Raw genomic sequence first — 13544 nt, 5'->3', positions numbered from 1 at the left:
CCCCACGAGAGTTGCTTTCTCTACCCGAATGTAAGCCTCCCCCGTATATTTTTCTTGTCCTTCTTTGAATGTAGTTTTGTAACCCTGTGCACCAGCCCTGAGAGCTACTTTCTCTAAGTGGCTGTAAATATCCCTATGAATACATACTCTCGCACATCTTCCAAACTGGAGTTCAGCAAGACGACAAGCCACCGCTCCATAGGTGCTTTCACTAAGTCAAGGTAAGAATTCCTATATATGACTCTCACACTTCTTTCCAACTAGAGTTTAGCCACCCTAAAAGGCAGCCCGCGACAGTTGCTTTCACTGAGTGAATTTAAGTGATCCTCTATATGACTCTTGCCCTTCCTGGAAACTAGAGTTTAGCAAGCCTACAAGGCGACCGCCGATACTGGCTTTCTAGCTAAGTGATTGTAAGCCTTCCTGGATAACTCGGACATGTCTTCCAAACTAGAGTTCAGCAAGCCTAAATACCACCCCCCCCCCGAGAGTTGCTCTCACTAACTGAAGGTTAACGTCCCTCTATAGGACTCTCGCATTTCGTCAACACTAGAGTTTAGCAAGCCTACAAACCACTCCTTCTTCGTACTTGCTTTCCCTAAGTGAATGCAAGCCTTCCTATATAGGACTCTCACAGTTCTTCTAGAGTTTAACTACAAATTACCCCCCGATAGTTTCTTGAAGTGAATGTAAGCGTTCCCATACATAGAAAGCCTCCTCCCTTTCTAGCCGAGAACTCTCCTCTTCCTACATAATGACTTCTTTCTTAAGTGCGTTGGACAGGAAACTCTCACACTTCTTCCAATCTCAGAGTTTACCAGTGTAACAAAGCGCCCAACATAGTCTCTTTCTCTCAGTGAATGTAAGCGTTAATATAGAAGACCGTCTGGCACTTCCTCCATTCTAGCGTTTAGCCAGCCTACAGAGCACCACCTGCTAGTTGCTCGCTCTAAGTTAGTTTAAGCGTCCCTATACATGACTCCTTACTGCTGGGAGCTCTCTCCGTCCTACGTGATGACTTCTTTCTCAAGTGTGTTTGACAGGAAGGTCACACTTCTTCCAATCTCAGACTTTAGCAATTCTCCAATGCATCCCACTATAGTTGCTTTCATTAAGTAAATGTACGCCTTCCTGTATATGCCTCTCGCACTTCTTCCGTTCAGAAGTCTTGCAAGCCTAAAAACCACTCCGCGACACTTGCTTTCTGGAAGGGAATGTAAGCGTTCCCATGTATGTCTCACACTTCATCCAAACCAGAGGCTAGAAAGCCTAAAAATCACCCGCCGACAGTTGCTTTCTCTAAGGGAATTTAAGCATTGCTATGCACGACTCTCGCACTTCTTGCAAACTGCGGTGTAGCAATCCTGCAAACCACTGCTGATCGCTGCTTTCTGGAAGTGAATGTAAGCATTCCTATAAAGGATTCTCGCACTTCTTCCAAAGTGGACTTTAGCAAACCTACAACCCACCACCCAACAATTGCTTTCTCTCAGTCAGTGTATGTGTTCCTATCGTGACTCCCGTCTGGCTAAGAAGTATCCAGCTTTTACATAGTGACTTCATCCTTCAGTGTGATTCACAAGAAACTCACACTTGTTCCAATCTCAACGTTTAGCCATCTGGCAATACACCCCACGAGAGTTGCTTTCTCTACCCGAATGTAAGCCTCCCCCGTATATTTTTCTTGTCCTTCTTTGAATGTAGTTTTGTAACCCTGCGCACCAGCCCTGAGAGCTACTTTCTCTAAGTGGCTGTAAATATTCCTATGAATACATACTCTCGCACATCTTCCAAACTGGAGTTCAGCAAGACGACAAGCCACCGCTCCATAGGTGCTTTCACTAAGTCAAGGTAAGAATTCCTATATATGACTCTCACACTTCCTTCCAACTAGAGTTTAGCCACCCTAAAAGGCAGCCTGCGACAGTTGCTTTCACTGAGTGAATTTAAGTGATCCTCTATATGACTCTTGCCCTTCCTGGAAACTAGAGTTTAGCAAGCCTACAAGGCGACCGCCGATACTGGCTTTCTAGCTAAGTGATTGTAAGCCTTCCTGGATAACTCGGACATGTCTTCCAAACTAGAGTTCAGCAAGCCTAAATACCACCCCCCTCCCCGAGAGTTGCTCTCACTAACTGAAGGTTAACGTCCCTCTATAGGACTCTCGCATTTCGTCAACACTAGAGTTTAGCAAGCCTACAAACCACTCCTTCTTCGTACTTGCTTTCCCTAAGTGAATGCAAGCCTTCCTATATAGGACTCTCACAGTTCTTCTAGAATTTAACTACAAATTACCCCCCGATAGTTTCTTGAAGTGAATGTAAGCGTTCCCATACATAGAAAGCCTCCTCCCTTTCTAGCCGAGAACTCTCCTCTTCCTACATAACGACTTCTTTCTTAAGTGCGTTGGACAGGAAACTCTCACACTTCTTCCAATCTCAGAGTTTACCAGTGTAACAAAGCGCCCAACATAGTCTCTTTCTCTCAGTGAATGTAAGCGTTCATATAGAAGACCGTCTGGCACTTCCTCCATTCTAGCGTTTAGCCAGCCTACAGAGCACCACCTGCTAGTTGCTCGCTCTAAGTTAGTTTAAGCGTCCCTATACATGACTCCTTACTGCTGGGAGCTCTCCCCGTCCTACGTGATGACTTCTTTCTCAAGTGTGTTTGACAGGAAGGTCACACTTCTTCCAATCTCAGACTTTAGCAATTCTCCAATGCAGCCCACTATAGTTGCTTTCATTAAGTAAATGTACGCCTTCCTGTATAAGCCTCTCGCACTTCTTCCGTTCAGAAGTCTTGCAAGCCTAAAAACCACTCCGCGACACTTGCTTTCTGGAAGGGAATGTAAGCGTTCCCATGTATGTCTCACACTTCATCCAAACCAGAGGCTAGAAAGCCTAAAAATCACCCGCCGACAGTTGCTTTCTCTAAGGGAATTTAAGCATTGCTATGCACGACTCTCGCACTTCTTGCAAACTGCGGTGTAGCAATCCTGCAAACCACCGCTGATCGCTGCTTTCTGGAAGTGAATGTAAGCATTCCTATAAAGGATTCTCGCACTTCTTCCAAACTGGACTTTAGCAAACCTACAACCCACCACCCAACAATTGCTTTCTCTCAGTCAGTGTATGTGTTCCTATCGTGACTCCCGTCTGGCTAAGAAGTATCCAGCTTTTACATAGTGACTTCATCCTTCAGTGTGATTCACAAGAAACTCACACTTGTTCCAATCTCAACGTTTAGCCATCTGGCAATACACCCCACGAGAGTTGCTTTCTCTACCCGAATGTAAGCCTCCCCCGTATATTTTTCTTGTCCTTCTTTGAATGTAGTTTTGTAACCCTGCGCACCAGCCCTGAGAGCTACTTTCTCTAAGTGGCTGTAAATATCCCTATTAATACATACTCTCGCACATCTTCCAAACTGGAGTTCAGCAAGACGACAAGCCACCGCTCCATAGGTGCTTTCACTAAGTCAAGGTAAGAATTCCTATATATGACTCTGACACTTCTTTCCAACTAGAGTTTAGCCACCCTAAAAGGCAGCCCGCGACAGTTGCTTTCACTGAGTGAATTTAAGTGATCCTCTATATGACTCTTGCCCTTCCTGGAAACTAGAGTTTAGCAAGCCTACAAGGCGACCGCCGATACTGGCTTTCTAGCTAAGTGATTGTAAGCCTTCCTGGATAACTCGGACATGTCTTCCAAACTAGAGTTCAGCAAGCCTAAATACCACCCCCCCCCCCCGAGAGTTGCTCTCACTAACTGAAGGTTAACGTCCCTCTATAGGACTCTCGCATTTCGTCAACACTAGAGTTTAGCAAGCCTACAAACCACTCCTTCTTCGTACTTGCTTTCCCTAAGTGAATGCAAGCCTTCCTATATAGGACTCTCACAGTTCTTCTAGAGTTTAACTACAAATTACCCCCCGATAGTTTCTTGAAGTGAATGTAAGCGTTCCCATACATAGAAAGCCTCCTCCCTTTCTAGCCGAGAACTCTCCTCTTCCTACATAATGACTTCTTTCCTAAGTGCGTTGGACAGGAAACTCTCACACTTCCTCCAATCTCAGAGTTTACCAGTGTAACAAAGCGCCCAACATAGTCTCTTTCTCTCAGTGAATGTAAGCGTTAATATAGAAGACCGTCTGGCACTTCCTCCATTCTAGCGTTTAGCCAGCCTACAGAGCACCACCTGCTAGTTGCTCGCTCTAAGTTAGTTTAAGCGTCCCTATACATGACTCCTTACTGCTGGGAGCTCTCCACGTCCTACGTGATGACTTCTTTCTCAAGTGTGTTTGACAGGAAGGTCACACTTCTTCCAATCTCAGACTTTAGCAATTCTCCAATGCATCCCACTATAGTGGCTTTTATTAAGTAAATGTACGCCTTCCGTATATGCCTCTCGCACTTCTTCCGTTCAGAAGTCTTGCAAGCCTAAAAACCACTCCGCGACACTTGCTTTCTGGAAGGGAATGTAAGCGTTCCCATGTATGTCTCACACTTCATCCAAACCAGAGGCTAGAAAGCCTAAAAATCACCCGCCGACAGTTGCTTTCTCTAAGGGAATTTAAGCATTGCTATGCACGACTCTCGCACTTCTTGCAAACTGCGGTGTAGCAATCCTGCAAACCACCGCTGATCGCTGCTTTCTGGAAGTGAATGGAAGCATTCCTATAAAGGATTCTCGCACTTCTTCCAAACTGGACTTTAGCAAACCTACAACCCACCACCCAACAATTGCTTTCTCTCAGTCAGTGTATGTGTTCCTATCGTGACTCCCGTCTGGCTAAGAAGTATCCAGCTTTTACATAGTGACTTCATCCTTCAGTGTGATTCACAAGAAACTCACACTTGTTCCAATCTCAACGTTTAGCCATCTGGCAATACACCCCACGAGAGTTGCTTTCTCTACCCGAATGTAAGCCTCCCCCGTATAATTTTCTTGTCCTTCTTTGAATGTAGTTTTGTAACCCTGCGCACCAGCCCTGAGAGCTACTTTCTCTAAGTGGCTGTAAATATCCCTATGAATACATACTCTCGCACATCTTCCAAACTGGAGTTCAGCAAGACGACAAGCCACCGCTCCATAGGTGCTTTCACTAAGTCAAGGTAAGAATTCCTATATATGACTCTCACACTTCCTTCCAACTAGAGTTTAGCCACCCTAAAAGGCAGCCCGCGACAGTTGCTTTCACAGAGTGAATTTAAGTGATCCTCTATATGACTCTTGCCCTTCCTGGAAACTAGAGTTTAGCAAGCCTACAAGGCGACCGCCGATACTGGCTTTCTAGCTAAGTGATTGTAACCTTCCTGGATAACTCGGACATGTCTTCCAAACTAGAGTTCTGCAAGCCTAAATACCACCCCCCTCCCCGAGAGTTGCTCTCACTAACTGAAGGTTAACGTCCCTCTATAGGACTCTCGCATTTCGTCAACACTAGAGTTTAGAAAGCCTACAAACCACTCCTTCTTCGTACTTGCTTTCCCTAAGTGAATGCAAGCCTTCCTATATAGGACTCTCACAGTTCTTCTAGAGTTTAACTACAAATTACCCCCCGATAGTTTCTTGAAGTGAATGTAAGCGTTCCCATACATAGAAAGCGTCCTCCCTTTCTAGCCGAGAACTCTCCTCTTCCTACATAATGACTTCTTTCTTAAGTGCGTTGGACAGGAAACTCTCACACTTCTTCCAATCTCAGAGTTTACCAGTGCAACAAAGCGCCCAACATAGTCTCTTTCTCTCAGTGAATGTAAGCGTTAATAGAGAAGACCGTCTGGCACTTCCTCCATTCTAGCGTTTAGCCAGCCTACAGAGCACCACCTGCTAGTTGCTCGCTCTAAGTTAGTTTAAGCGTCCCTATACATGACTCCTTACTGCTGGGAGCTCTCCCCGTCCTACGTGATGACTTCTTTCTCAAGTGTGTTTGACAGGAAGGTCACACTTCTTCCAATCTCAGACTTTAGCAATTCTCCAATGCATCCCACTATAGTTGCTTTCATTAAGTAAATGTACGCCTTCCTGTATATGCCTCTCGCACTTCTTCCGTTCAGAAGTCTTGCAAGCCTAAAAACCACTCCGCGACACTTGCTTTCTGGAAGGGAATGTAAGCGTTCCCATGTATGTCTCACACTTCATCCAAACCAGAGGCTAGAAAGCCTAAAAATCACCCGCCGACAGTTGCTTTCTCTAAGGGAATTTAAGCATTGCTATGCACGACTCTCGCACTTCTTGCAAACTGCGGTGTAGCAATCCTGCAAACCACCGCTGATCGCTGCTTTCTGGAAGTGAATGTAAGCATTCCTATAAAGGATTCTCGCACTTCTTCCAAACTGGACTTTAGCAAACCTACAACCCACCACCCAACAATTGCTTTCTCTCAGTCAGTGTATGTGTTCCTATCGTGACTCCCGTCTGGCTAAGAAGTATCCAGCTTTTACATAGTGACTTCATCCTTCAGTGTGATTCACAAGAAACTCACACTTGTTCCAATCTCAACGTTTAGCCATCTGGCAATGCACCCCACGAGAGTTGCTTTCTCTACCCGAATGTAAGCCTCCCCCGTATATTTTTCTTGTCCTTCTTTGAATGTAGTTTTGTAACCCTGCGCACCAGCCCTGAGAGCTACTTTCTCTAAGTGGCTGTAAATATCCCTATGAATACATACTCTCGCACATCTTCCAAACTGGAGTTCAGCAAGACGACAAGCCACCGCTCCATAGGTGCTTTCACTAAGTCAAGGTAAGAATTCCTATATATGACTCTCACACTTCCTTCCAACTGGAGTTTAGCCACCCTAAAAGGCAGCCTGTGACAGTTGCTTTCACTGAGTGAATTTAAGTGATCCTCTATATGACTCTTGCCCTTCCTGGAAACTAGAGTTTAGCAAGCCTACAAGGCGACCGCCGATACTGGCTTTCTAGCTAAGTGATTGTAAGCCTTCCTGGATAACTCGGACATGTCTTCCAAACTAGAGTTCAGCAAGCCTAAATACCACCCCCCTCCCCGAGAGTTGCTCTCACTAACTGAAGGTTAACGTCCCTCTATAGGACTCTCGCATTTCGTCAACACTAGAGTTTAGCAAGCCTACAAACCACTCCTTCTTCGTACTTGCTTTCCCTAAGTGAATGCAAGCCTTCCTATATAGGACTCTCACAGTTCTTCTAGAGTTTAACTACAAATTACCCCCCGATAGTTTCTTGAAGTGAATGTAAGCGTTCCCATACATAGAAAGCGTCCTCCGTTTCTAGCCGAGAACTCTCCTCTTCCTACATAATGACTTCTTTCTTAAGAGCGTTGGACAGGAAACTCTCACACTTCTTCCAATCTCAGAGTTTACCAGTGTAACAAAGCGCCCAACATAGTCTCTTTCTCTCAGTGAATGTAAGCGTTAATATAGAAGACCGTCTGGCACTTCCTCCATTCTAGCGTTTAGCCAGCCTACAGAGCACCACCTGCTAGTTGCTCGCTCTAAGTTAGTTTAAGCGTCCCTATACATGACTCCTTACTGCTGGGAGCTCTCCCCGTCCTACGTGATGACTTCTTTCTCAAGTGTGTTTGACAGGAAGGTCACACTTCTTCCAATCTCAGACTTTAGCAATTCTCCAATGCATCCCACTATAGTTGCTTTCATTAAGTAAATGTACGCCTTCCTGTATATGCCTCTCGCACTTCTTCCGTTCAGAAGTCTTGCAAGCCTAAAAACCACTCCGCGACACTTGCTTTCTGGAAGGGAATGTAAGCGTTCCCATGTATGTCTCACACTTCATCCAAACCAGAGGCTAGAAAGCCTAAAAATCACCCGCTGACAGTTGCTTTCTCTAAGGGAATTTAAGCATTGCTATGCACGACTCTCGCACTTCTTGCAAACTGCGGTGTAGCAATCCTGCAAACCACCGCTGATCGCTGCTTTCTGGAAGTGAATGTAAGCATTCCTATAAAGGATTCTCGCACTTCTTCCAAACTGGACTTTAGCAAACCTACAGCCCACCACCCAACAATTGCTTTCTCTCAGTCAGTGTATGTGTTCCTATCGTGACTCCCATCTGGCTAAGAAGTATCCAGCTTTTACATAGTAACTTCATCCTTCAGTGTGATTCACAAGAAACTCACACTTGTTCCAATCTCAACGTTTAGCCATCTGGCAATACACCCCACGAGAGTTGCTTTCTCTACCCGAATGTAAGCCTCCCCCGTATATTTTTCTTGTCCTTCTTTGAATGTAGTTTTGTAACCCTGCGCACCAGCCCTGAGAGCTACTTTCTCTAAGTGGCTGTAAATATCCCTATGAATACATACTCTCGCACATCTTCCAAACTGGAGTTCAGCAAGACGACAAGCCACCGCTCCATAGGTGCTTTCACTAAGTCAAGGTAAGAATTCCTATATATGACTCTCACACTTCCTTCCAACTAGTGTTTAGCCACCCTAAAAGGCAGCCGGCGACAGTTGCTTTCACTGAGTGAATTTAAGTGATCCTCTATATGACTCTTGCCCTTCCTGGAAACTAGAGTTTAGCAAGCCTACAAGGCGACCGCCGATACTGGCTTTCTAGCTAAGTGATTGTAAGCCTTCCTGGATAACTCGGACATGTCTTCCAAACTAGAGTTCAGCAAGCCTAAATACCACCCCCCCCCCCGAGAGTTGCTCTCACTAACTGAAGGTTAACGTCCCTCTATAGGACTCTCGCATTTCGTCAACACTAGAGTTTAGCAAGCCTACAAACCACTCCTTCTTCGTACTTGCTTTCCCTAAGTGAATGCAAGCCTTCCTATATAGGACTCTCACAGTTCTTCTAGAGTTTAACTACAAATTACCCCCCGATAGTTTCTTGAAGTGAATGTAAGCGTTCCCATACATAGAAAGCCTCCTCCCTTTCTAGCTGAGAACTCTCCTCTTCCTACATAATGACTTCTTTCCTAAGTGCGTTGGACAGGAAACTCTCACACTTCTTCCAATCTCAGAGTTTACCAGTGTAACAAAGCGCCCAACATAGTCTCTTTCTCTCAGTGAATGTAAGCGTTCATATAGAAGACCGTCTGGCACTTCCTCCATTCTAGCGTTTAGCCAGCCTACAGAGCACCACCTGCTAGTTGCTCGCTCTAAGTTAGTTTAAGCGTCCCTATACATGACTCCTTACTGCTGGGAGCTCTCCCCGTCCTACGTGATGACTTCTTTCTCAAGTGTGTTTGACAGGAAGGTCACACTTCTTCCAATCTCAGACTTTAGCAATTCTCCAATGCAGCCCACTATAGTTGCTTTCATTAAGTAAATGTACGCCTTCCTGTATATGCCTCTCGCACTTCTTCCGTTCAGAAGTCTTGCAAGCCTAAAAACCACTCCGCGACACTTGCTTTCTGGAAGGGAATGTAAGCGTTCCCATGTATGTCTCACACTTCATCCAAACCAGAGGCTAGAAAGCCTAAAAATCACCCGCCGACAGTTGCTTTCTCTAAGGGAATTTAAGCATTGCTATGCACGACTCTCGCACTTCTTGCAAACTGCGGTGTAGCAATCCTGCAAACCACCGCTGATCGCTGCTTTCTGGAAGTGAATGTAAGCATTCCTATAAAGGATTCTCGCACTTCTTCCAAACTGGACTTTAGCAAACCTACAACCCACCACCCAACAATTGCTTTCTCTCAGTCAGTGTATGTGTTCCTATCGTGACTCCCGTCTGGCTAAGAAGTATCCAGCTTTTACATAGTGACTTCATCCTTCAGTGTGATTCACAAGAAACTCACACTTGTTCCAATCTCAACGTTTAGCCATCTGGCAATACACCCCACGAGAGTTGCTTTCTCTACCCGAATGTAAGCCTCCCCCGTATATTTTTCTTGTCCTTCTTTGAATGTAGTTTTGTAACCCTGTGCACCAGCCCTGAGAGCTACTTTCTCTAAGTGGCTGTAAATATCCCTATGAATACATACTCTCGCACATCTTCCAAACTGGAGTTCAGCAAGACGACAAGCCACCGCTCCATAGGTGCTTTCACTAAGTCAAGGTAAGAATTCCTATATATGACTCTCACACTTCTTTCCAACTAGAGTTTAGCCACCCTAAAAGGCAGCCCGCGACAGTTGCTTTCACTGAGTGAATTTAAGTGATCCTCTATATGACTCTTGCCCTTCCTGGAAACTAGAGTTTAGCAAGCCTACAAGGCGACCGCCGATACTGGCTTTCTAGCTAAGTGATTGTAAGCCTTCCTGGATAACTCGGACATGTCTTCCAAACTAGAGTTCAGCAAGCCTAAATACCACCCCCCCACCGAGAGTTGCTCTCACTAACTGAAGGTTAACGTCCCTCTATAGGACTCTCGCATTTCGTCAACACTAGAGTTTAGCAAGCCTACAAACCACTCCTTCTTCGTACTTGCTTTCCCTAAGTGAATGCAAGCCTTCCTATATAGGACTCTCACAGTTCTTCTAGAGTTTAACTACAAATTACCCCCCGATAGTTTCTTGAAGTGAATGTAAGCGTTCCCATACATAGAAAGCCTCCTCCCTTTCTAGCCGAGAACTCTCCTCTTCCTACATAATGACTTCTTTCTTAAGTGCGTTGGACAGGAAACTCTCACACTTCTTCCAATCTCAGAGTTTACCAGTGTAACAAAGCGCCCAACATAGTCTCTTTCTCTCAGTGAATGTAAGCGTTAATATAGAAGACCGTCTGGCACTTCCTCCATTCTAGCGTTTAGCCAGCCTACAGAGCACCACCTGCTAGTTGCTCGCTCTAAGTTAGTTTAAGCGTCCCTATACATGACTCCTTACTGCTGGGAGCTCTCCCCGTCCTACGTGATGACTTCTTTCTCAAGTGTGTTTGACAGGAAGGTCACACTTCTTCCAATCTCAGACTTTAGCAATTCTCCAATGCATCCCACTATAGTTGCTTTCATTAAGTAAATGTACGCCTTCCTGTATATGCCTCTCGCACTTCTTCCGTTCAGAAGTCTTGCAAGCCTAAAAACCACTCCGCGACACTTGCTTTCTGGAAGGGAATGTAAGCGTTCCCATGTATGTCTCACACTTCATCCAAACCAGAGGCTAGAAAGCCTAAAAATCACCCGCCGACAGTTGCTTTCTCTAAGGGAATTTAAGCATTGCTATGCACGACTCTCGCACTTCTTGCAAACTGCGGTGTAGCAATCCTGCAAACCACCGCTGATCGCTGCTTTCTGGAAGTGAATGTAAGCATTCCTATAAAGGATTCTCGCACTTCTTCCAAAGTGGACTTTAGCAAACCTACAACCCACCACCCAACAATTGCTTTCTCTCAGTCAGTGTATGTGTTCCTATCGTGACTCCCGTCTGGCTAAGAAGTATCCAGCTTTTACATAGTGACTTCATCCTTCAGTGTGATTCACAAGAAACTCACACTTGTTCCAATCTCAACGTTTAGCCATCTGGCAATACACCCCACGAGAGTTGCTTTCTCTACCCGAATGTAAGCCTCCCCCGTATATTTTTCTTGTCCTTCTTTGAATGTAGTTTTGTAACCCTGCGCACCAGCCCTGAGAGCTACTTTCTCTAAGTGGCTGTAAATATTCCTATGAATACATACTCTCGCACATCTTCCAAACTGGAGTTCAGCAAGACGACAAGCCACCGCTCCATAGGTGCTTTCACTAAGTCAAGGTAAGAATTCCTATATATGACTCTCACACTTCCTTCCAACTAGAGTTTAGCCACCCTAAAAGGCAGCCTGCGACAGTTGCTTTCACTGAGTGAATTTAAGTGATCCTCTATATGACTCTTGCCCTTCCTGGAAACTAGAGTTTAGCAAGCCTACAAGGCGACCGCCGATACTGGCTTTCTAGCTAAGTGATTGTAAGCCTTCCTGGATAACTCGGACATGTCTTCCAAACTAGAGTTCAGCAAGCCTAAATACCACCCCCCTCCCCGAGAGTTGCTCTCACTAACTGAAGGTTAACGTCCCTCTATAGGACTCTCGCATTTCGTCAACACTAGAGTTTAGCAAGCCTACAAACCACTCCTTCTTCGTACTTGCTTTCCCTAAGTGAATGCAAGCCTTCCTATATAGGACTCTCACAGTTCTTCTAGAATTTAACTACAAATTACCCCCCGATAGTTTCTTGAAGTGAATGTAAGCGTTCCCATACATAGAAAGCCTCCTCCCTTTCTAGCCGAGAACTCTCCTCTTCCTACATAACGACTTCTTTCTTAAGTGCGTTGGACAGGAAACTCTCACACTTCTTCCAATCTCAGAGTTTACCAGTGTAACAAAGCGCCCAACATAGTCTCTTTCTCTCAGTGAATGTAAGCGTTCATATAGAAGACCGTCTGGCACTTCCTCCATTCTAGCGTTTAGCCAGCCTACAGAGCACCACCTGCTAGTTGCTCGCTCTAAGTTAGTTTAAGCGTCCCTATACATGACTCCTTACTGCTGGGAGCTCTCCCCGTCCTACGTGATGACTTCTTTCTCAAGTGTGTTTGACAGGAAGGTCACACTTCTTCCAATCTCAGACTTTAGCAATTCTCCAATGCAGCCCACTATAGTTGCTTTCATTAAGTAAATGTACGCCTTCCTGTATAAGCCTCTCGCACTTCTTCCGTTCAGAAGTCTTGCAAGCCTAAAAACCACTCCGCGACACTTGCTTTCTGGAAGGGAATGTAAGCGTTCCCATGTATGTCTCACACTTCATCCAAACCAGAGGCTAGAAAGCCTAAAAATCACCCGCCGACAGTTGCTTTCTCTAAGGGAATTTAAGCATTGCTATGCACGACTCTCGTACTTTTTGCAAACTGCGGTGTAGCAATCCTGCAAACCACCGCTGATCGCTGCTTTCTGGAAGTGAATGTAAGCATTCCTATAAAGGATTCTCGCACTTCTTCCAAACTGGACTTTAGCAAACCTACAACCCACCACCCAACAATTGCTTTCTCTCAGTCAGTGTATGTGTTCCTATCGTGACTCCCGTCTGGCTAAGAAGTATCCAGCTTTTACATAGTGACTTCATCCTTCAGTGTGATTCACAAGAAACTCACACTTGTTCCAATCTCAACGTTTAGCCATCTGGCAATACACCCCACGAGAGTTGCTTTCTCTACCCGAATGTAAGCCTCCCCCGTATATTTTTCTTGTCCTTCTTTGAATGTAGTTTTGTAACCCTGCGCACCAGCCCTGAGAGCTACTTTCTCTAAGTGGCTGTAAATATCCCTATGAATACATACTCTCGCACATCTTCCAAACTGGAGTTCAGCAAGACGACAAGCCACCGCTCCATAGGTGCTTTCACTAAGTCAAGGTAAGAATTCCTATATATGACTCTCACACTTCTTTCCAACTAGAGTTTAGCCACCCTAAAAGGCAGCCCGCGACAGTTGCTTTCACTGAGTGAATTTAAGTGATCCTCTATATGACTCTTGCCCTTCCTGGAAACTAGAGTTTAGCAAGCCTACAAGGCGACCGCCGATACTGGCTTTCTAGCTAAGTGATTGCAAGCCTTCCTGGATAACTCGGACATGTCTTCCAAACTAGAGTTCAGCAAGCCTAAATACCACCCCCCTCCCCGAGAGTTGCTCT

Source organism: Eulemur rufifrons, chromosome 8, assembly GCF_041146395.1.
Source record: "Eulemur rufifrons isolate Redbay chromosome 8, OSU_ERuf_1, whole genome shotgun sequence".
Lineage (NCBI taxonomy): Eukaryota > Metazoa > Chordata > Mammalia > Primates > Lemuridae > Eulemur > Eulemur rufifrons.
Note: the sequence above shows the minus strand (reverse complement) of the source record.